Raw genomic sequence first — 25452 nt, 5'->3', positions numbered from 1 at the left:
TAACAAAGGCAAAGGCACAGATCTCCTTAGACCTTAACTTTCAGCCAACACCCCTCATGGCCTGAGGCAGTAACTGAGGCATTAAACACAAGGCCTCTTTTGCTCTAATATTATTAATTTCCTTTTGCTTGTTAGAACAATAGAAAGGTAAATATGAGTGTGTCAGAGTGAATGTGTTTGACTTCCTCCCTGTTTAAATCCTCTGGTGACTGTGCTAAAAAGGCTGGGTCCTTTATAGCAATTTCTAAATTCTCATGAGGCAGTGGGGTTATGATCAATACCTGACTGCTGCTCTGTGCTGTCCCCATCAGCCTGGCTGGCAGATGTCACCTGTCCTTGCCGGGGCCCCCTCGGGTGCACAGGCAGCCCCTGGCAGCTTCTCTGAGTGGGTGCTCCATAATGCCAGCCCATGATGGAGTTATTTTGTCTATTTCTTTTACAGACGTGAGAGAATGTGTTTTTTCTGGGTCAGACTCATTCTTTTGTGTCAAAAATGCTGCTGGATCAAGGCCTCTGCTTCATCCTCTGCTGGCACTTGCACTGCAGCTGCAGAGCTGAGCAGGAGAGAGACCACCCCAGTCACAGACCTGCAAACTCAGAGGGACCAATTAGGTCCTGAAAACTGTCTGGTATTTTTGGGCCCCTTCTCCAAACACTGTGGGTCAAAACACTTGTAGTTTTTAACAGCTGTGATGCAGAAGCCAAAGAAGCAGCTGAAAGAAGCCTGTAATGGTGAGGGCTGACAGGCTGAGAAAAAAAAACATCATGAGGGAAATTGAAGACACTCTTTGTGAAAGCACTTGAGTTGGTATAATCAAGTGCAGGCCAGCACAGGCCAACAAGAAGAGACAACACAATGGCAGAAAGTTGAAATGTGAACTCCTTGAGAGGCTTTGCCATGGCAAAAGTTCATCAAGTTCCATTCGTGGCTGTGAACCACAGAACCAGTTGGAAATCCTGCTGAGGCTGAGTGCAGGAAGGTCACAGAAGCCAAATGCTGATTCCAACCACCTGGAACCTGCTGAGTGAATCTTGTTTAGGGAGGCAAACTCTGGGCACCTCTTCTTTCCAAGGTGAAGACCATACATACAGAAATTAATGTGTGGATTAGGATGTTTTTCCAAACTGGCATGTTTACAGCTGATATTGATTTATCAAGATATTACACAGTGTTTTTCAGGCTCCATAGCAACCCTTTCCTCCCTTCTGATGTTAATTCCATACCATAGCAAGCCTTCCATGGTGAGGAGGAGGCAACAAGAGGGAAACTGAAATGAAGAAGCATAGATGTGATTAAAAAAAAAAGGATTTTTTTTAACAGAACTTCTAAATTTTCCTCCATCTTTTCTTTTCTTTTCTTTTCTTTTCTTTTCTTTTCTTTTCTTTTCTTTTCTTTTCTTTTCTTTTCTTCTCTTCTCTTCTCTTCTCTTCCCTTCTCTTCTCTCTTCTCAATTCTCAGCTTTTCACAAAAAAACTCTCACTACAGTGGCTTTCCACAATTCACAGAAACAATACTGTGTGTGGCCCAGTAACACTGGGCTGATTCTGGCACAACAGAGCTTGTCATGATGGAGAGTGAGGTAGAGATGTTGAAATTGGCTTTGGCAAAATTGGAAACTAACAAATCAAAAATCTCTTCGTTATCTCAATAATGCAGTGCTTTCAGAACCTCACTTACTGAATTGGCCTGTTCTTGGTTGGTTTTCTCAGGCACAATTAACAGCATGAACAAAACTGTGTTATTTCTAATAACATCTCATAGTGTGAACTATGTTTGGATCATGTAATCGCAGTCCTGGACTTCCGAATGATATTTGCAAGTTTTTGGAGGAGCATCTGAATTTCTCATTTTCCTTTGATTTTTACATAAATAATTAAAGCAAAAAAAAAACCCAAAAAAAAAACCAAAAAACAAACAAAAAAAAAAAACAAACCCCAAAAAACCTCTTCAGTCTAAACAAATTGTTCATTTGTTTAAACGCATCTGTCAAGGAGAATTTGTTGTGTTAACCTGGAGAAGACTGGTGAGATAAGCCTGGCTGTAATGATTGGGAGATTCAGTGGCAAAAAGAATGACAAGGAAATTCTCTTAGAACTGTAACTTCACTATTCCATGTGGGTCATATGATGCCAATGATATGAACAAAAAAAAAAAAAAACAAAACCCAAACCAAAAAAACAAAAACCAAAACCCCAAACAAAAAAAACAAATGAAAACAAAACCACAAACAAATAAACAAACAAAGAAACAAAGAAACCCCAATAAATGAACAGAAACATTTTAAAAACTTAAAAATATCTCCTTGCACTTTTCCGAACTAGTTACTCTTCTGAACATGTATGCACATCATGGTCCCGTACAGTGAATATTAGCATGTGTATAAAAGCTGACATCTCTGTCCGGAGAAATTTTGCCCCCACTTTTGTAATTACCCTTTCAGAACATGAAGGGTCTGGGAAATCTTTGAGATGTTTGGTCATGCTCATGAAACAGGGAGCAGCTTTGGGGTTTTTGTGTGCATGTCCAGGGTTGGTTGGAAATACAGGGATAATTGCATTTACCTGCGAACTCTCCCAGGAGAAACTTCTGATTTTCCATCCCCTTCAGCCTCATCACAGGAAGGAATGACTTCGTGCTGGCTCCTCTGCTGAGTCCAGAGGGAAACCCAGGGGAGTGTGGGGAATGTAGGAAGCAGCACTTGCTGTGCTTCAAAGGAAATCACTCCCAGAAATGGTGCAGAGCCTCAGGGAGGGGGCTGTGAGCAGCCACATGGAGAAAATGGAACAATTATGCAGCTAATAATGGCAAACCCATTTAGTAATGAATTTCTCATTACTCTTGCCTCACTCTCTCAGAAGGTGATTAATATTTTTTTGATCAAATAACACAGCAGTAAAGCAGGAGTCCTGCAAGAGGCCCGTGAGTGAATGTGCAGAGCAGTAATAATTCCAGAAGCTGACAGCTGCAGGTGATTTCCGGGGCACATCGTGGACAGCCACAGTGCACAAGCTCTGGCTGCATCCAGCAGATTGGGCAGCCAGGCCACTCCAGCCAGAGGAGACCTCAGGGCACATGTGGCATTCAGGTGTGGCTCAGTGCAAGAGGCACTTCAAGGAATCTATATCCAGACTGGAAGCCATAGGAGGGTGCATTTATGGACAATTTTTCCTCTGGCTTTGCAGAGAATATGAATTCATGGCATGGAAGAAAAGGGGCCTAATGTGAAGTCTCAAATACACACAGATGGAGCCAGCCAAGGATTCCTGGTAATGACACACTGTGAGGAAAGAACAGGGTGTGGGGGTAAGGCAGTAATTTTCTGGGAAAAAACATCTTTTTTCTGGCTCCTGAAAATAAACACGAGGCAAGCGCAGGAATGAGGCTGAGGTCATGGACTGTAGGGGGGAATCAAGACAACCAATGGCTCCCAAAGCCCTCTAAACCATCTCCAGAAAGAAAAGGACACTGCACATGGTAACTGATCTGCATAGAATGTGCGAAACTTCACTCCAGGGTGGGGAACATTAATTTGCAAAAAGGTACCCCCACAAAGCCTGGGACACAGGACCCTGGACATCCCATCAGCTGGATCAATGCTGGGGCCAGGACCACTGATTTCCTTCCTCTTCCTCTTCCTCTTCCTCTTCCTCTTCCTCTTCCTCTTCTTCTTCCTTCCCTGCATTCCTCCTTTTCCCCTACTTTCCTTCCTCCCTCCATCCCTGCCTCAGTCCATCCCTCTCTCTCCCCTCCGTGGCACCTGCTCCATGTGCCCACATTCCCAAACTCCTATCTCCCACTCTGAATTCAGGTGCTCACTCACACTGCAATGTGAGCACTGTAAGTGTCATTATAGTACCAAAGCATAACATGCACAGGAGTGTTGGGGTTTCCCAAAACAAATTGTTGAAAGGATTTGGAATATGATGAAATTTCTTCTCTCAAATGGCAGCAATGTTTGCTTAGGGCACTGAGGCCAGGCCTCTGCTCTGCACTAACCATGCCTGGGATTTCCTGCCCACAGAGTCTGGCACTGAGCAGCCCTGGGAAACATTTTTAACCTACAGAAGAGGATAGCCTGATACAAACCACTTTTGTGAGTGGTCGCTTGAGAGAACTTGTTCTCCAGTCCTTTCTAGCAATTATTTTAAAGACTATTAGTTGGCAGGAGAAAAAATTATCCAGAGAAGACTTTGTGAATCTACTGAGAAGTGTTTCAGCAGCTTGGAAGTTTCTCTGGGGTACTGCTCTAGCCTAGAGATAACATTATCATGTGTTGGCACTGCTGCCTGTGATAGCTTAGGGTGGAATAAATGAAGAGAGAATGAGGAACAGAAAAGAAGAATAGAAGGAAGGGAAAGAACATAATCAAATTATGGAATCAGTATCACGTATTTTTTAGGCACTAGGTTTTTTTTCTCTTTCTCCTGAATTGAGTTCTTCTATCCAGGGAAGAATCTGTAATGTGTATAAACATTTCAGTTCCAGGTGTCTAAAAACTTGTGCACTAATAACAGACTTCCAGGGTTACAGAATTGTTGTTATCTGATTCTGGGAGCTCAGACTTAATGGATTGTATCCAATTGTGTGTGCTGAGTACCTAGTAACAATCCCCTTCACAATAATAGAAATGGCCAGGAGTTACTCTTCAGATTATTGATTATTTTGTCTCTTATATGTGTAGAATAAATATAACACAAAGCTTTAAGTCTAGCCCTAAATATTAGCACAATTATAAACATCACTCCATCCCTAATTCTAGTCCTACATGAAAATTGTAACCCTAAACCAAACCCTAAGAGCTAGCCCTAAATCCCTAAACCCAACCCAGGGCAGCCTGTGCCAGTGCTTGGTCACCTGCACAGAGGAAAAGTGTTTGCTGATGTTGATGGAGCCTCCTGAATTCCAGTGCCTGCCAGCTCCTTCTTAAGGAGGGGCTGGTTCCTTCTGCTTTGCATCCCCTCTTCAGTAAAGTGTGCTCCACATGCGCCAGAGAAAATCCATTCTTAACTGAATTCCCATCCAGGTGGGAGAAATAATGACTTCTTGTTAAATAATTAGAGGGAATGTGCACCATCTGCCAGAATACTCAATTAGAATAGACCTCAAATTGCCCTTCAAATGTTATAGGTAATTGACAAAAGTACCTGAAGATCTTTATGGATAAAACATTATTTTGGCTGCTCCTGTAGAGATGTAAAAGGAGAAAATCCCAGCATTTGAACACTCTCTGCCCTGTGTTTGAGTAATTTCCTGAGTTGTTGATGATGTCTGCCCAGCTCTTGATGGGACAAGAGGAAGGCAAGTTCATTGGATTTTTAATTCTGTCCCTGTCTATTCTCCTGTTCCTGTGCAATGAGCATGAAATTTGTTCCACCTTTGGATGTCTTGTTTGGAAGGAGCAATAGCACAATAATCTGTCAATATTTACATCCCACAATGTCTGCAGCTTCCCATCTGTGAGCAAAATTTCTGGTGAGCTAAATTTTGAGATGGCATAAACCAACCAGTGCACAGTGACCTATGAAATTTGCTTTTATAGTCAACCACTTCCTATAATGTAAATAAAATAGTTATTCTTGGAGCATAAATTATGAAAGTCACACTGGTTACATTCCTGCTATTTTCACGCTGTGGAGGTTTTTATGGCAAGTGTTGTAGACTTCCTCCTAACCCCTCCTTTAAAAAAAAAATAACAAAGTTCCCACGATATATTTCCATGATGGTAGTGATTTCTGCAGTTTTCTGTCTTATTTTTTCTGTAACTCAATACTATCAGTTACATTGACAACACAATAATTTCTGCTGTGACCTAGGATTAACAAAATCAAGAATTTTTTTATGTTTAAAATGGAGGGAAAGAAATAAAATACACAGGATAGAGGAGAACAAGTCTATTACAGCTTATACCGAGAATATTTGGAACATGAACTGAAAAGGAAGATTGCTAGGAATTGAGGCACATTTAAAAAGACTGACAATTCATAGAGGGAGAAATGAAAATAGAGAAATGTGATCAGGTATTATTTGTAACAATCTACAGCATTTGAATGGAAATGGTGGATATTTATCTGCTTCATATAGAGGGCCATAAACCTCTCAGTGTCCTCAGTGCTTTTTAAAGAATCTTTTATATATATATATATATATATATATATATACACATATATACACCTTCCTCTTGTCTTGTATCCATAAAATTATTTTTTTAAGCAAAAAAATGATGGCTCTCTGAAGAAATATAGCATTCAGGGATACTTGCCTAAGAAAGATAATTTAAAATATTAATAAATAAATTTTATATTTTCTGTGTCTTCCTTTTTGGGGACTCTTAGAGCACTGACAATTATGAGTTTAGACATTTCTTAGTGAAAACTAACGTCCCAGAGCAGCAAATTCTTCAGACATTGCTGTTTCACTGATCCTTTCCTTTTCTTGAACAAGCTATCCACGGTTAAACCACTCTAATTTGAGTCAAAATCAGGCTATATGGCCTAACACTGTATGATTAACCCATCAGCATAACAAATATGTGCAGGATTATGTGGTATTATGGCATTTGATATGGGGCTCTGTATTTTGCTGAATTACTGCTCAGAATTCCTTGTCTGCTGCTGAGTGGTGCCAAGGAGAGCTTAGAGTGGCAGGGGGGCTGCTGGGCTGAGCTCTTGCTGCCAGGGGCTCCCCCACTCTGCCAGCCCCGTTTCTCCCTTTTCTGAGGTAATTTGAGGTACCAAAGGAAGTGGCTTCATCCTGGCGTGAATGAACCCCGGGCCTGACCGAGCTCCCACTCAGGCACCAGTTGTTATTATGCTAATTGAAATTCTCCTCTTGTCATTAAGTGAAATGCTCTCTTTATAACAGGAATGTTAATTTAAAGAGGGTAAATTCCACTTGAGTTTTATCGGGAATTAGCATGTTTTCTAGAACAGCAACCAATTATTTTCAGTAGACAATCTTTGCGTACTTCTTCAGTTCCTCCAGCTCTTTTCTCCAGTCCTGGTGAATAATGACATCTACAAAGTGCTTTAAAGTTTGTCAGGTCTCCGTCCATGCTGAAATAACATGTTAGTTCTGGACAGGATTACAGTTTCTATTAAGGTCCTTTCCCTCACTCCAGATTTTCCTCCTTCCAAGCAGTTTCCTCTATGCTTGGAAGTGTACTTAGTGTGCTGCAAGGTTTTGAGGTAGTGAGAATCTCCCATAACTTTGAACCTGTGTTTTAATTCTTATAGCATTGGCAAAATAAGAGAAAAATGCTTTGGCATAGTGGTTGGCTTCAATGGAGCCAGCACCTGCCAACTGCAAAATAACAAAAATACAGTCCTCATCTGTAGAGGTCCATCCTTCTCCTTTCGAATGCTCAATATTCTCTTTTTATGCCTTCCTAACCTTACCTGTATGAACCTCATACACAGAATCTTCAATTGAGGGAAATTTAATATTTTGTGAAATTATTAGGGGATATAGGCTACTTTTGTCAAATCATTTAACAATTTAATTGGAGAACTCAGAGCAGAAGTATGAAAGGAGTTAAAATAAAATCTGCTTTACAGTGGATTTTACTTTACTTTTCAGATTATCCAACAGTGTTGCTGAAATTCACTGATTTTTTGATAGCTTTAAACTGAGTTTCACCAATAATCTGTGAATGTGATAGATCAAATCAGGGCAGACCAAATCAATCTTGTCCTTTCCCACAAGTTTCACAGGGCTAGGGCTGGCCAGCTTTAGCAGAATTAGACCTTCAGAAGCCCACTGTCCTCTCTGAGACTGACTTTAGAATTGAACCTGAACATGGATTGGAGCTATGTCTTGTTCAGATTGTTCTGCAGCCCAAAGATTAAAAAAAAAAAAAAAAAGAACTAGCATATTTTTCCCCAAGTGTTTGTGCTTGGAAATAACAAGAAGCAGAAAGGCTTCATGGTCAGTCACATCAGTGACAACATGAGCTGACCTTCACAGGCTGCTCAGCTGTACCTGGAATGCCTGTGCCATGCAAAAGCTCCCAGGTTTTTGCTGACACTGTGAAGAAAATAAAAAAGATATGACAAAACCAGAATTGTTGCAAGAAAAGGAATAAAATATTGAAGATCTGGGATTAACCGTTACGATCTGGGGTTTGTTTCCTCTGCTGCCAGTAGGGTGACTGTTTAAAGTCTGGTTTTTGTGTTTCTTGAGATGGGGATATTTATAGAATTGCTCATTGAAAAGAATTAGAAAAAGAAATTACTATGCAAGAGTAATAATTTATCTGTGGATTGAAGTGCTTTCACACACTGATTTATTGGTCTTATTTTAACACCAGAGGGTGACAAATTGCCTTGAAGTGGTGTCATATATGATCAGGTGTCTCCATAATGGCAGATTCCCTGTTTTTTCCTGTAAGACTTTTATGCTTCGTGTTTAGGGGTTTGTTTTTGGGTTTTTTTGACAAAAAATATTTCACAAAGCTGTCACTCAAAATCTACTAAGAGGATTTTAGAATCTACAGATGCATAGTAAGGTACACTAAGGTACACATGAGAAGGAAGGTAAAGTTTCCGCCTCTTAGGACAAACCTTGGCAAATGCCACAGCTTCAAAATGGTGACAGTAGATGGCAAATTACTGCAGCATCAACATGCCAGGGTGCAGTGGAGATGAATGGAGCCCTCTGTGCTTTTCCAGGAGTCCACAGTTATGGATTAACCCAAGCTTGGCACTTGTGTTAAAAATCAAGGTTTCTGAAAATGTCTTTAAAACTATTTCTGTGAGTTTCCCAACAGCTAACAGTAGCCCCTCTAATACTTTTGTTCAGATACATACAACACACAGCTGTCCATACAGAAAGGGATCTTCACTCTGTACTGGAGATGCTGCATCTGCTGCTGCTCTGTCCATTAGAAATTCACTCTTATGGATTCTTCTCCAAGGGACAGAAAGACCCCTCCTGTCCCCAAACTGGCACTCAGAGTTACAGAAGCTGGAGGTTTTATGAAGTAGTTCCTATGCCTGTGTCCTCTGCTCCTATTTCCTAATACAGACTTAGGCTGCAAAGCCCAGATGGTCAATTTTGGTTTAATTTAAAAAAAATATTCATCTCTGTGCCATGAAGCTGCTTCTCTGAGAGTACCCACCTGAATCAGTGGTACAGTAGTGCTAAGCTATCTTTAATATTAACATCACACCCTTCACATTTACTGCAAGGATGTCAAGCTTGCTTCCAGCTCTCTGTGTAAAATTTATCTCTATGATAAATTTCAGTCCTTATTTGCTTGTGGCTTCTGATCAGCACCTCAAGTGTTACAGTTTCATCATCATCATCACCATCATCATTATCATCATCATTATTGTCATCATCATCATCATCTTGCAGACTTTTTCTAACCTTTCAGCTTCTCTTTTAGCTTTTAACTACTCATGCTTTTCAGCCACCTCTCCTTTCTATTTTTGGCCTCAGAGCAGACACTTTATGGGAATGGCCACAGGAGCAGCCAGGATACAGACAAAATTGTTTAGCTATTCCCTCTCAAACATTTTTGTGCTTGTGCTGAATGTTTCCCTTCTCACCACGAAGTCATCTTTGTACGTTGTGTCCAAACTCCTTGAGCACCAGGGCATCCCAGAGACAAAGTGTGGAAGGGGCATTAAGTCAATGTGCCAGCCTCGGCAGAACTTTCAGAAGGGTTTTTGAAATTACAACCTCAAAATCACAGCATTCATTTCTACTTTTCATCATTGAGCAAATGTACTCATAATACTTTATAATTTTTCCTAAGATTAAAATTTTTTTATAATTGCATGAGATTTGTTTTTTTAATTGCCATTTCTGCATGACAGAAGAATAGTAAGAGGAAATCCAAATACATTTTGAAAAAAGGAGGAAGCTGATATGCAATATTTTTCAATAAATGTAAAAAACTAAAACACATATGTCAGCTCAGGAGATCCCTGATCAAAATTTGGCTTCTCTGTAGTGGATCCTAGTCACAAAAAGCCAAAACTTGGGTCACTCACTCAACTTGCAGATCTCTAGAAGGCTGCTGCCTTGCCTTTGTGAGACAAGAACAGTTGCTAAAGCGAGAAATGTTTTGGAGATGTTAGGAGATCATGATGATGGGGATGATGATGATGAAAACAAAGAGGATTATTTTTCTATAGTCCAAAATCCACTGTTTCAGCCTCCCTTGGAAAGGTCTCAGCTGGAAATGAACATTTCCTTCTGTGCCCCTCCCAGCTTGTGTGTTATCCATCAAGGAAAGGCAAGCAGAGCAAGGAGTCACAGTGAGAGTGACAGCAGCCACACTGAGGGTGACACAGCCACAGCCAAACCCTGGGGACAGAGGCCCCTTTGCCTGACCCAGAGCACCCAGAGCTCAGATGTCCTGCTGGAGCAGCAGGCACGGCTGGCACTTGGAGTGTGAGGGAAAAGGAAAGAAGTTGGATGTTCCTTTGGGATTGCTCAGTCAGAGCTAGACCTGAGAAATTGTGGTGGTCCAGCCCACCCTCAGCTGAGAGCTGCAGCATGTTTTGGGCAGGTAATCCCTTCTGACAGTGTTAGTTGCAGTCAGAGACATCAGCTTCATGTATATCTCCCTGAACACACTGAGTGCAGTTCACAGATAACGCTTGGGTGAGCTGGTGATGCTGCACTCAAAGACTCTCCTCCTTCCCTGTTTTAAAAGACTTTACCTTAGAGATATCTCTTATAAATATTTTCTCTTTTTTTCTTTTTTTTCTGCACTTTTTTCCTCTTAGAAAACTAAGTTCATTTTGTAGGCTGTCATCCTGTGTGGAATGCCTTAATCATCATGAGAATAAAATCTGTTGCCTGAGCTCAAGGGCAAAGCTCTTTTACATAGCAGTAGCATTAACCTCAGACCCTAGAATGGAGTACAGCTACACACTGTGGATCTTTTCCACTTATTGCTAATTAAATCCTGTTTATATGAGTATGGCAAGAGGAAAATTTCATTTGCAAACACAAATGATGTCACTGTCAGCAAAAACTTCTCCAATGAATCAGAGGTTAGGAGTGAACCCTTCAATGAGAACCAACTAACCTGTTGCCTCAGAGACATTAGAATAATTGAACACTTCTGCTTTTCATAAGGAAGAAGAAATTTTTCCATTAGCTGTAGTCTGTAGGAAAAATCAAGGGGTTGTGTTATTTTATCCTTTAAGCTGACAGAAGGCAAATTGACCTCTGTGACACTGCACTCAGTGAAGAAGCAGGATGCATTTTTCAAGCTGATTTTACTTCACCTTAGGGTGATGCTGCAGAAACCCAGCTGCAGCTCCCACTAATGTCCCTGTCCTGCCTCTAAGCTGATTTGTAATTCACCTCTATAATTTGCATGCACTTTGAGATAAAAAACCAAAATGTTTGCTTAATGATGCATCCCAGCACACATACGAAAGAATAGCTGAAAAATAAATGAGCTGAGTAAGACTTAGAGCTTTGAAAAGAGCCATAACATGATGAGTATTGGAGGCTCCAACTGTGATCCCAGCAGGGAGCCCGGGGTGTGCAGGGAACGGGGAGCACACACAATGCATCATTAGCAGAATGAGCTGGTGCATGCAGGGCAGATTTCCCAATGGCACTGCACCTAATGCAGCTGTAGGAGCTGATTAAGTTGCATCCACAGAGCTCATTAGGGCACTGATTTTATTTATGTTTATTTTGTGTGGGTGAGTTCAGTGCTGCTGTGAGGACTTTGGGAGGAAGCCCAGGCTGGGTTTGTCTGCTGGTGCTGAGCAGGAAGGGTTTAATTTATCCTCCCTCTGCATGGCACTGGATCTGGAGAAACAGCTAACTAGTGGTCATTATTAGTACTCCTTTCTGCTGATTCTCATGATAAAATGGCAAGCTTTGCAGCTGATCCCGTTAACACTCAATAGAATGAGTAATTAATGAAACAAAAATGTCACGACCTGGTGGCACTGCAGCTTTGGGAGTTGGTAACTTTAGGCCCTGCAGGGTCCTCCAGGAGGAGGACTGGGAAATCCCTGCACAAAGCTGAACGCAGACTGCTTTTTCCAGCTACTGTAGGTACAGGTCTTGCAAATTTGGATGGATCTCTTTGAGCATTATTGTTAATTAAAAGCTTAATAGAAGAATCAGAAGGTCTGTCTTGACTTCTTTTAGGTGACTTTGGAGAAATTATCTCTTTTTCCTCTTCTATTCTCTCTCTGGTTGGATCAGTCATTATAAGTTTTACAAGCATTACAAGCAAGCACCACAGAAAGTAGATAGGATTGTTTTAATGGCATAAATGTGTTTAATTATATCTATAGCTCTAACTATTCACAGATTATGTCCTGGTATCCATTCCAATTAATGTATGATTCTATATTGAACTCTCATTTTCCTCTTTGCTTGCTATATCACATTTTTATAACTTAGTTAAGGCTTTGTATATTATCATGACTAGTTGCTCCGGAAGTAAAATAAAATGTACAGAATCCTTCTATTTTATATTTGCCCAAGCTGTTTCCTAGCTTGTGTTTAAAAACCCAGCATACACCAAAGCAGCCATGGACATTACAGTGCACTGTTTAGAGGGGTGTGAGATTTCTGCTACACTATAAAATATGATTATTCAATTGCTGCCATACCAACCACATCCCAATGTTCTCACAGTGCATTCTGAATATATCTACATCCATATGTAATGCTCTCTGAAAAACCTGTTAATTATTATTGTCTTTTGATGCTGAAGCTCTAGGTGAAAGGAAACCTGTGGACAAGTAGAACTCCAGATTTAGTCTCACATAATCCTTTTCTCTTCATTTGTGACCTTGTAAAAGGTCATAGAATGATAAAATCACAGAATGGTTTGGGTTAGAAGGGGGCCTAAACTCCATTTCATTTCAGCCCCTCCTGCCATGGTCAGGGAAAACTTCCACTATCCCAGGCTGCTCCAAGCCCTGTCCAACCTGGTCTTGCACACTTGGGATGGGAATGGGGAAGCAACAGCTTCTCTGGGCAGCCTGTGCCAGGGCCTCACCACCCTCTCAGGGGAGAATTCTTTGCTAATATCTAAGGAATAAACTTGGTCTTTCAAAAAATATTTCTTAGCTCTTTTTTCCTTAATATGTATGAAATTTTGTCCTAGGTCTCTGGGGTGTCTTCAATGATATTTGTGCACGGTTTCTAATAAGTGCAGGAGTCTGGGTGGAACGGATCAAGGGGAACTTCAAACTCACAGTGGAGGACAGTAGAGAATACAGGCAGGTGTCACTAATCAGGCACATCTAGATGAACATTTATTGTCCTGGCCAATTACATTCCAAAGTGTGGTCCAGGTTTCTGAAACTCTTCCATTTCACAGTGGCAGTGCTGTGCCCAGCACCTTTTGGGAGCCATAGCCAACCTCTCCTGCAAACTTTGGTGCTGTAGGTCCACCCCACTGCTTTAGAGAGCAGAGGGCACCTCACCTGCTCTCTGGGAGATTCCTCCTTGCAGCTGCTTTAGTGGCTGCTCTGTGTATTCTGTTCCTGAAAGCCCTCCTCTGTCTTGGCACAAACCATCCTTGCAGGCTTTTTCCAGGTGGTTTGTACCTGTGGGAAAAGTTTTAAGTGCCCGTATGGACAACAGCAAACTTTGAGTCCTCACCTGGGTGTATTAATAAACTCACAAGAGAGAGTGTTTGTTTACAACCTGTTTGGCTTCATCTGACTATTTGAAGTTAACATTCAGTAAATATTCAGGGAAGAGTTAACACCCACTGGGGCTGTGCTGGCTCTGACAGAAGGAAATTTGTACAGGTGTGAGCCACAGGACGAGTGGTGATTGAAGTTGTACCATGTTGTGATTTACAGCTCCATGGGCTTCCATGACTCAGTCACCTGAATGTGATGAGAAAAACATAGGAGCACAGCCAACATAAAGTAAAAGAGTACAAAGTCCAGTACATTTTAAGGAAAGGTTCCATGAAAATTCAGTGATTTTCTGGCATCAAATAGCAGTTGTGTTTTTAGAAAGGCTGTATTGTAGGAAATCAGCCTCAAATTCACGTCCAGACAGCCTCTACTTAGTGAGCTGAACACATTGTGCTGCCAGTGGCATGGGAAAAACTCAGGTACCTGGGGCTTCTGAAGCACATTTTACCATCAATAAGGTATTTTCACCTTACCCCAAGCTGTTTTCTTTGTACTGAGATATTGTACAATGTGATTAATTTTTTATTGTTCTGTACATATGACACTTTGGATTGACTGGTCTTTTATGTGTGCAGATGACTACTCAGAAGCTGTAGAGAGCAGGTCTTTTTAAAGAAAAATACAGAGAGTTCTATTCAGTGTGTTTATTCATTGTTAATATTCATTAGTAATTCACTTCTTTATAGAAACAATGCCTTTTTATTCCTATTTGCTTCTTGCTTTCTCGATTCAGAGCAGTTAAGGGTTTTCTGAGGTTGTTTGAAGTACTAAAGCTCATGCCCTACTCTTTATAATAATCAGATTTGTTTCTCATCAGTCTTCCCCTTCAGTTAAATGATATTTTTTCTGTCATCTAGTAGCAAATTACCAATCCGAAAGTTGCGTCCTTGCTGTAAAATGACAGTAAGCTTGAGATAATTGTTATCTGTCGCTAAATAGCTTGGTTGCTTAGAAATCCAACCTGTAGACTCCCTGGTTTTACAGAAAAAACAACCTGATGAAGAACACATAGCGCTAAGAACATTATATAGAGCACAGATATCAGATAAATTGTAAGGTCAGAGTCTTTTTGGAAATGATCAAAAGCCTTTTCTACCTGGGAAAAATATATAGTTAAATAAGTGCACAAAGATTGTTACATCAGTGAGTATATTCTGGTCTTGGCACATGCCAGGCTGGAGGACAAAACTCAGAAAACAATTATATTTCTTGTTGATTTTGGGATGTGCAGATGGGTTTTGATTATTAATTCTTGGTTTGTTGTTTGTTTTTGGTTTTTTTTTTCTTTCCTCAAGCATTAAAATGACAGCATTTTAACCAGCAGAATTGGTGTTATTCATTTAAAATACATGAAATAAATAACCAGGGACTGAGAGTTTTCTTGTAATGCTGAACAAAAAGAAACTGTGCTTAAAAACATCTTTTAAAAATCACCATTTCTTGATGACAACCTCTTCATCTGGGTAATTGCCACTTTTGTGTATTCATCCTGTGATATTCATCTTCATTAAAGTGCAGGAGTGCGCTTTAACAAGGTTTAGCAGCCCATAGACTCTAGACTTTCCCTTGCACTAATGGATGTAAATTTTAAAAAGCAAGACACTGCAATCCAGCTGATTTGATGAGGGTTGCATGATTATATGCGCTTCAGGGGACTGTCTGAACAAGATCTGTGGGCACAGGAGATGCACAGGCAGCCCATTCTGGTGTGCAGGTCACAGCACACTGCTTCCTTCTCGCCTCTGCCAGTGATTTTCTCTCATTCTTGGGGGCAGAAATTCTGCAGTCAGTGAAAATCACTGCACTTTTCTCCCATTTATGGTCATCAGGGGGTCTGAAAATTTGCAAAAATGTTTATGTTCATAGCTGATAGCACTTATTTTCTGACTAGGTTCTGTTTCTAAATCACATCAGGCAGCATGTGTAACAGACCAGATGAAGGTGGCACCTGGCTGACTTGCTGAAGTTGTCACCCCAGTGCACGCATTCTCTCAATCTGCCTCCCAGAGGCTGCCAGAAATGCTGCACCATCAACTTGATGCTTGAAAGGACAGGGGGAAAAAACCAACAGAGCTTACCCTGAAGCTCACTGTGTTAGGTTTTCTGGTGGCCACTCACTGCAAGGCTGTAGCCATGCAGCAGCAGGGAGTTCAACAGAAATGCTGGCATTCCTTTAAAGCAGGCATTGTATCCTTCCCAAAGAGCAGGCAAAATGTTCAAAATACATCCAATGTGCTTCTGATGGAGACAGATAACATCAGGGAACATCAGCCCTGCAACACTGTGGCCAGCAGGAAATGCGGATGAGAAATCTCTGCTTGCAGTGCTCCATGGATAGATATCTTCTTTTGGCAACATCTGTTCTCTTAATTCACTCAGCCAGAACTGGCACACCACAGCAGGAGGGGAAGTGCTTGCTTCTTTTTCTTTGTCACTTAGCAATATGATTTTGTTCATCTCACTAACTTCATACTGTGGTGGGTCCAGCCTAAACAGCCTGCATGCAGGAACTATGAATTCCTGTTTAGTCACTACTCTCATTTTTAATCAAACTTGAATGGAAAGCCTCATTGTTCTTAGATGTAATTACTCAGCTTGAGGCTATTTCAGGGAAATTTTCACACATAAAAGTAGACTTGATGGGGAAAAAAAGGAATAAACAGCTTCCAAAGGTGGTGCCTACTAAGAGTGCTGCTGGAAAAAGGTGGATGGTTTTGAATGCCTTGGCAGTGCCCTTACCTAAACCCCATGGTTATTTATAAGAGCTGATGTGGTCACTGGAGAGATCTGATTTTGCTCTGTGCCCAGGCAGCTGCTGTAAATGATGGCAGCAGCACCAAGCTGTGACAGACCCACTCAGGGGTCAGATGAGCCTGTGACAAGGTAAAAAGTGGAGTCTGTCTAAGAAAAGTGCTTATTAATGAGGAGAGAAGAATTTAGCTGTGGCTGGTTTGGTTAGGTTTTGACATACCTGGCAGCACTTAAAAAAAAGGTTTTGGTTAAAGAAAGTTATCAATGGTGTTGAAAGTTACCTTAAGGGTGTGCATGTTATTTGCTATCTCTGACTCTACACAGGAAATTATCTCAGCAGAGAGATGGGCTTTGCTCCTGGCATGCCTGAAAGAAAAATGCAGCCACAGTATCTCCAGCAATCTTCCCAAAGCCAGCAAGACGAATGGTCACAGAAGGACAACGCCCCACCAACCTCTTCAACATGCATTTGTCTTTGGCTTGATTTTGGAAGAATGAGTCTCAGTTGGGACTGGCTGAGTTTTAACTCTGTCTTAGAGTGCTATGACTGCAAACAACACCACTGACTCCAGCAATACCCTACCTCACTGTGAGAGGTGGCACTGGAAAAAGCAAGCTGTCAAAAGGAGTGGCAGAGGGAAGGAAGGCTCATGAGCCCTGCTCCAGCACACTGGGATCTATCCCTGCCCTGCAGTGGGAATTATCTGCACAGGAATGGACCCACTGCTGGCACTTTGCAGATCCCAGAGCATCTTTCCCATTTCAGGCACAGTGTCCTTGCTATACACTCAGCCAACTTTCATTTCATTTATTTCACATTTCTGCTTTAGACCACTGACACCCTTTAATTTTCTCTTAGTCTTCTACATTTTGAGAGGAGAGGAGCCAAAGCAGAACACAGTTTTCAAACTACAGATACCACATGGACTACTACAGTGTGAAGCTTATCTTCTCTGTGTTCTATCGCTGTCCAAATAGTTCCTAATAAATTGTTTATTTTTTAACTCCACAGGAGCACTGATCTGTGTTTTCCTGGGACTGGCTATTACAGTGCTCATCTCCATGCCCCAGGCTATATGGGCAAAGCTCTCTGTGCCTTCTTTCCCACTACATCCCTCTTATTTTTCTGTATATTGAATTTCCTTACCTTCCAGAATGACATTGATCCTCAGCCTGCTATTCTGATGGTTCAGTAACATCTGTAGAGTTTTTCACCATGTTCCCATGCCTAAAAAAAGGCTGGAGGCTGTGCCCAACATGTCTACAAGCCTTCCATCTCTTTTTCCAAATGGCTTTATGCAAAATTTGAGCAGCAGGATTGAAACTGTGGTTCTGAGCTGACCACCTGGGCTGCCCTGTGTATTCCTACCTGTATCTCTGAAAAAGTAGACTGGACCAAAGAATTCCACTGGCATTAGTCAGGGAAATGTTAGGTCACTGCAGAACATCTAACTTCTTTATGCCAGTTTTCACAACTCAAATTGCCTGAGAGCCCCAGAGAATCATGGTGAGACAATGAATTTTACATGACACCAGTTTCCATACTCAGCTGGGATACTGAGCTTTCTGCTCCATCCTTCCTACAGCTATGGCTCTATGTTTACACTCTCTTTTCTTTCTCTGAAAATCTCCTGTTGCTGCAGGCAATGAGTTTTGTTTTGATGATTGGAATGTTGAATATTCCTTCTGCTCCATACAAGCACGGGGTACTGAGCTTTCTGCTCCATCCTTCCTACAGCTACAGCTCTTTACTTACACTCTCTTTTCTTTCTCCGAAAATCTCCTGTGAGTTTTGTTTTGATGATTGGAATGTTGAATATTCCTTACACACTACAAAATACAAATTAATTGGGATATACTTTTCTGGATATTTCCAGTCTAGTATCTGTAGACATATCTTTAGGATTGAGGGACTTTAGGCTGAGGAGTACTGTCTCTTTATGGAAAATTACTGAAGCCATGGAAATGGATTTTAAAGTGTACATCCTTTGCTGTATGCAGCCAATGAGCAAGAGAAGAAATTTATTGGGTTTCCCTTTTCAAATGCTCCTGTCTTTCAGCTGAAACCTTTTTTTTCCTAATACATCCTTTTTAATGGTGCCCCTTATCTTGTCCAGATAACTGCTTCTTTGTCATTTAGAAGTGCATCCAAGTCTGACACAACTACACACAGACTTACAGATATATTGGGAGATTGGCTTTCAAGTTACTAGTACAGTGACTGACAACAGATTCAGTAAGGCCAGGCATGACATCAATTAATATTTTAGTAGAGTGTTCTCATACTGCTTCATTGTAAGGGAGAAATTGCCTGTCAAGTTCACAAATTAACACAGAAAATGAATCTGCTGCCGAGGTAAAGAAATTGTCATGGAATCTTGAGAAGGTAATAAGGAAAGGAATGCTCCTAGATGGATCTATTGTATTTCACATTGCAGCAGCCTTGATAACCTCGAGCAATCTCTGGTCGTGAATATAAAGCCAACGTGCATTAGATAAATGCTTTACTGCTGAGTGTGTAATGTCTTTACAGAGAGAATTGTATGGAGCAGAGTCATTAGTGCTCTACTTTCTGAAGTCTTTGTCATGTTTAGTATTTTTTTGTGTTTACTCTTATAACACCTGAGAGCCTTGTTTGCTCATTGTTTTGCAAGGGTGGCTTTGATCCACTGGTTTGGGTTCATTTGCTCTGCCACAGCCTGGACCAAGCACAACAAAACCCCGGTCAGTGCCATCATTTTAAAGCATTTCCCTCTCACTGTTTGATGGCCAGCTTGGAGTCAAGGACAATAAAATATTCTCTGCCTTTAAAAGGAAGCATTGAAGTGAGGTTTCTCTCTTTCTACCCCCACAGTGAAGGGCAGCTCTCAGCACCTCAGTGCTCAGATTTAATGAGTCACACTTTTGCAGCTCTCTGCAGTTTGGAATACGTGGACAAGAACACACTCTGAGGTTTGCAGGCTTTCAAGTGAAAGAAATACCAATTATCTTAGGGTTACCTAAGGCTAAGTGTAGAAAGGAAAGTGTGTGTGCCTGGGAGGGTTTTCACCCTGATCAATTTCTCAGTAATTTTTATCTTCATATTCTTTTCTCATCTGCTCAGAACATTTGGGGGTTTTAGAGAAAAAATAAAACAACTAGGCAATTTCCTCTCCAGGCCTACAAATGCCAAAATGCTCACCAGCAGAGGTAGTCTTGGATTCCTGGGAAAGGGATTATCTCCTCAGCCAGAGAAGAAGCCCTTAGAACTGAAGGGCTCCATCCCAGAGCTGTATTCTCAAGAAAGAAGATAGGAATAAAAAAAAAAATAAAATTGAAGTCTCTGCGACTGGAATTCAATGCAATTTTTTTTCTGCCATAAATACAAGCACTTGAGTGCTTTCATATTAATGAGAATGGTCCTGAGGGCACCTGTCAACTCCCAAAAAAGAACCAACCCTAAAAATAAAATCAGGAGGACTTCAGACATAATAGAAAAATCCATAGAATATACTCAGTGAATTTAGGTGTTCATGAAAGGTGCCAGTGAGTAAAAGAGAGTGAAACAGAGTTCTTTGATGCACTCTGGGCTTCTTTAAACCATAGCAGGTATTTCATTTTGACAATGGACCAATTTCTCCAACAGTCTGAAATAGGAGAGGAAAATAAAGCAGATGTTTCCTTAGCAGAGTTAAGACGAGAAGATACACAAGCAGAGATCTAAATAATTTCAAATCTCATTTTTTATGACACATTTGTGAATTATTTTCTTTGTACATTTGCAATTAGAGAGCACAACAGATGGTAGGGGTTCAGTTAAAAAAAAATTAAAGAAAATATTTCTTTTCAAAGGCGATGGTGCCAAGGATTTATTTACTACATCTGAAAGGTGTTTCTCACTTCTCTCTGTAACTGAAGTGTTGCTCCACTGACATTAAATGGAAATAAGGGCAGACCTAAGGGCATGGCTGAACTCAGATCTGTACACCTGTGCATCCATTCCAAGTGAGTCACAGCACTCTGCACATGCCTTTTGCTATTTCCTGATGAAAACCTCTCCACAGAGCCAAATGTGAGGAGAACTGTGGCAACTGCACACCAGTGCTCAGTTGGAAGGGACCAGGCAGCATTCTGGTCAGAATTCCCATGGCTTGCTGGTACAAAATTGTGCTGCTGCCACTCGGCTGTTTCTCTGCAGGGTTAAGGAAATCCAGGTGGTTCCAAGGAAAAGCCCGGCAGTCGGGAATGCACCCTTTTCTGGGCACAGTGTTCTATTGAAATAAATGTCATTGAGCACAATAATTGAGAAAAATGCAACAGCTTGAGATTTCCATGAACTCACATTCATGGGCCAAAGACCCTGAACGGGCCTGTACCCGAGTTCTTGTATTCCTAAAGTTGGTCCTACTGCCATTGACTGGCTGAGTATATAGTGTGATGTCACAAAAATTCAGATCTTTATGCCTTTGCAAATGTGTGTGAATCATATAATTTATTTTTTTTTTATCTAGCATATTACTGTGTATACTCAGAAATACTGTAATTTTAGGAATCTGTTCTGGTGTTCCTAATTTGGTATTAATATTATTAAAAATACACTTATAGTCAGCATCCAAAAGTCAAAAGAATGTCTTGCCAAGACCCCAGTTACCCGGTCACAAAGCAGATTAATGGATTATGTATGAAGCATTTTTATTTTAAAATCCTTAGTTTGGCTTGTACTGTTGTCTTTGTTTGTTTGGTGGTTTTGGTTTTTTTTTATTTCCAAACCTTTGCCTCTTACTGTGATGACATCTCAGAAAAGTACCTAAGTTCATTCTATGAGGCAGACATTTAATGACACTTAAAAAGTTGAGGCATGGTTTTACCTCCCACTTCTGTTCTCTTTATGTCAGGGACATATTTTACAGATGAATGGCTCTGGAATATAGCTCTAGGTGATATTAAATAAATAGGTAGAGGGGCATAGCTTATCAGAATTCATCATAAAGTTTTGCCTCTAAAGAAAGATACACAGTTGTTGAACAAAAGGCATTTGGCTGTGAAATGGGCTGTAAAATCACTGAAATATTATTTGCCAGATGTGAAATTAAAATAGTTATTTGCTTTGTTCACTGTGGCAGCCAAGACCTTTGCACACTGCAAATCCACAGTCTGCAAAAATAAATTTCTGACACATGTCCAAGTTGTGTTTCAGTTTTGGGTGTGAAACGTGAGTGCTGCAACATGTGAGAGCTTCCTATCTCTACTGTAAGGAAATAAATAAATTCTTCTGTTTTCTAGATTTGGAAGGAAAAAAGGAAGATAAATCATACCTGGCAAAATTTCCTGTAAGTAAAGCAGCACCTCTCCCCAGGTTGGAAGACAGAAATTCTCACAGTGGGGTCTGAGGCCAGGCCAGGAACAGGCTGGTGGCACTGACGTGGGGGCTGAGGGCACACAAAATGTTCTCAGTTCTGAATTTCGGTGAAATTTGTCCCTGGCTTGATGTGTCCACTGTCACCTCCTGTGGGACAGGACTTTGCACAGTGAGGAATCCTTGTGCTCTGCAGGTACTTCATGAGCTCACATGCATTGGATGTTTTGCTTCATTTTGATATTTCTAGAAATATCTACACATGCGTGCAGAAAAACATTTGTACTGCTGTTAAGGGAGCATAATTTAGCTTGCATTATGAATCAGTTGGGGATGTTCAAAGACAAAATCAGAACCTAAACAGACCACCGTTATTGCCATATACAACACTCTGTAGCAGTGATTTACAATGTCACTCCCAGACCTGTATTATGACTTTTGCAAAATTCCTTCTCACAAGTCTGTACTTTGCCATCTTTGCCATTTCAGCAACAGCTTCTTATGCACACTTCAAAAACAATTTCTTCAACACAAATTTACCAGTCTTTTAAAAGTAAAAATGCAATGCCAACAAAAAAAAAAAAGCACTTTCAAATCAATTCTTCATATTTTAATATAAATTTAAAATTAATTTCCAAATTCATGTGTAAGACTCAGGCAATTCTTCATTGCTTTGCAAGGAACCAAAAAAACCCACACCAAACACTTAATGCTTTATTAGCTTTGCTGTTTTCACTATGTGGGCCCACAGAAAACAATCCAGCTGATCTCATTTTCCTTAAATAAATGGCACACATCCCCCGCTACATTCTCCTTAGAAATAGTTCTGATTTTTTAAATGGGATAGAAGTTCTACTATTTTTTAGTTTGCATTGTTTGGAGGCATTTTGCCATAAGCTGCGTCAGTCACTGCTATAATAACCAAATATTGTCCAAAGAGACACAGCTGCCACTGCTCTGACTGATGACAAGTGACCATGATACTGAAGGTACAAAAAATATATTAACTGCTGAAGGAAGGCAAAAGCTAAAGTGATCCATCTGCCAATAATCAGAGCCAGAACAACCATGGAGACCTCATCTGAGTGTGCAGCTGGTACAGCAGAATAGGAGCTGGTTGGTCAGTGGCTGATCACTGACCATTAGTGTATCACATCTGCCTCCTCCTCACCGTGGTAAATACTGGTTTTCAGCATGAAGGATGCATTTGAAATGGAATGTAACACTAGCAATCTCTCAACACTGATTTTTAATTGCTCCTTGCCTGGCAACAGCTCATGCAGGTGCCGTTATCTGTGGCTTAGAGACGAAAGCAATGAGAGGAAGCGGGATGGAAGAACATCCCCAAAGCCCTGGATGGGCAGATACTTCTGGCTGTCAGGGGAAGGCAGAAATTTGTAGCCCAGCTCAGAATCTGTGATATGAAGCAATGGGAGCAAGAATGATCTGCAGGGCAAGGTGAGAATTTGATTGTGCAGCACAACAGAGAGTCTGCCTGCAGAGTTTGAATTACCCAGCATTGCAGAAAGTGAGACACGTGACCAAGGGTTCATTGGTTTAAGCTACAGCTGTACCAAAATTGGCTGTAGCTCAGCAAAAAAAAAAAAAAAAGGAAATTAAGTTTCTGCAGTCCAAAGCAGGCCTTGCTCCCATGAAAATTAATGACTGAATGAAAGATGAGAAAAAAGGCATTTAATCATCTGACCCCTGGAAATACTGATATGGATGAATATTTTAGATTTACTAGAGACACACTCATGAAACAGGACATAATAGAGATTAACCCAAAGCCTAATTTAGCAAATTAACAGCAAGAGAAATTATTTGCTCAAATTTAGCCATATTGTACCTTGCTGACTTTAATATATGACAAATTTTGTCTAGTATGAACAGAATAAATCTCCGTAGTTCTTCAAATTCCTGTTGTCATACATTCTACATTGAAACACAGTGACAGTTTTTTGCAACTCTTCCCCAGCAAATGGCAGAAAATATTTCCTCACAAAGTGCAATTTCCATTACACATGGCCCACTCAGCTCATATTCAGCTACTCCATTTCTTCTGTGTTTTATTTCACCAGGCAGAGCAATACAACTCACATAAACTTAAACTCTCTCTCTACAACTGAATAAATAATGAGTGTTCAGAGAACCCCAAAGATACCTTCAGTTGTGTAAAGACACAAAAAACCACACAAGCCTAAATAGAAGTCCATCAGGAGCACCCAGTGTATTTGTTTGCTGCTGTCACATTTGTAATGGTGTCACTGTAGGTTTCTGCATGGACAATACAAAGGGAAAAAGAAAATTATTCAGGTAAGCTGAACACAAACACTGAAATGTCTTTATTTTTGTGCTATGCTTTCCACATTCACATGCTCCACTATAGTAATGATCTCTTTTTGTATGAGTGTCTGATCTGTCTCCCCTCATCCTTCCCCTTCCTTTTGTGCTGGTTTTCCCACTTTCATGTTTCACTGGATGTCTCCTCACCCACTCCTCATTCTCTGCTTCCTCTGCCTACATACACTTGAAAAGATGCTCTTTTCTCTTTCTACTCCCTTTTAAAATAAGTTAAATATCTTATTGATAAACTTCAAGAATGTTTAGCACACAGATGTAAAAATCCTGCACACAGATCGCTGAATAACTCCACAGTTAAAATCAGATATCACAAAGAACAATGTACCTAATCTATTAAAAACAAACAAACAAAATACCAAACAAACAAAACCTTTAAAATTAAAATTAAGTTTAAATTAATCCAAAATTAAAATATTAGGAAAAATGAAAAATGCAAAATCTAAAACTTTGGAACACACTATGTCCACCAAGACCTGAAGAGAATGAGAAATATTAATATGATTAAAACATTATCAGATTATTTATTCTTTACCTTACACAATGCTACAAACAATTTTAAAACCAAATAATTGATTATATGCAGTAACTGTGTCAACAGCTACTTAATTTCTGTCTATGTACAATTGGTTTACAGAAGTCTCCAGTCAAATAATTTTGAATTTTATAAATAGCATATTGTCCTTAACCACATCTTTTTAGTTATTTAACAGAAAAAAACCCCGTACTTTTACAAGTATAATATAATGTCAAAATATTACATACAATTCTTACTTTCTATTTCACAAAATTCTATCTTTTGGGGAGTAAAATCATGCTAGTTGTGGTAGACAATTCTGTGTAAAATCAGAGTTTAGTATATATTTGATATTTCAACGAATCTGCATAATGTATTTAGTTTATGAAAGTGTTTTCCACATTTAAAATTCATGGGACAGATGAAGGCCAGCTCATTATTTTCTCCCTGGAATTTTTAATTATTTATTTATTTATTTATAGAAATCCTCTTTTTTTTTTTTTCCTTCCTCATCTTAAGTCAAATTAAAGTGCTTTACTTTTTGAACATGGTGATGAAAAACCAGTAGGCATCCAGAGTACCGTGTTTACAGAAACTCTGTCTTTGCAGAGCAGAATTGAGCATTTGCCAATATATATACACACAAAAAAAATGGCAGAAATCGATATCAAGACTAGATTTTCTTCATAAGTGGCCTTCTGCTGGAGAGCTCCTGCATTAATAGAGTAGAAATGCCAGTACAAAGGGCCTCTTGATTATTCATAATTCCAATTATTTTATCTCATTAAAAAACTATGCTAGGACAGATACCTCTGTTGTTTTTCAAGTCCAGGACTGAAAG

The sequence above is a fragment of the Melozone crissalis genome, unplaced genomic scaffold (genome assembly GCF_028551555.1).
Source record: "Melozone crissalis strain CALT ecotype California unplaced genomic scaffold, PUWL_Pcris_2 ptg000005l_1, whole genome shotgun sequence".
Classification (NCBI taxonomy): Eukaryota; Metazoa; Chordata; class Aves; order Passeriformes; family Passerellidae; genus Melozone; species Melozone crissalis.
This window is presented reverse-complemented; position numbering follows the sequence as displayed.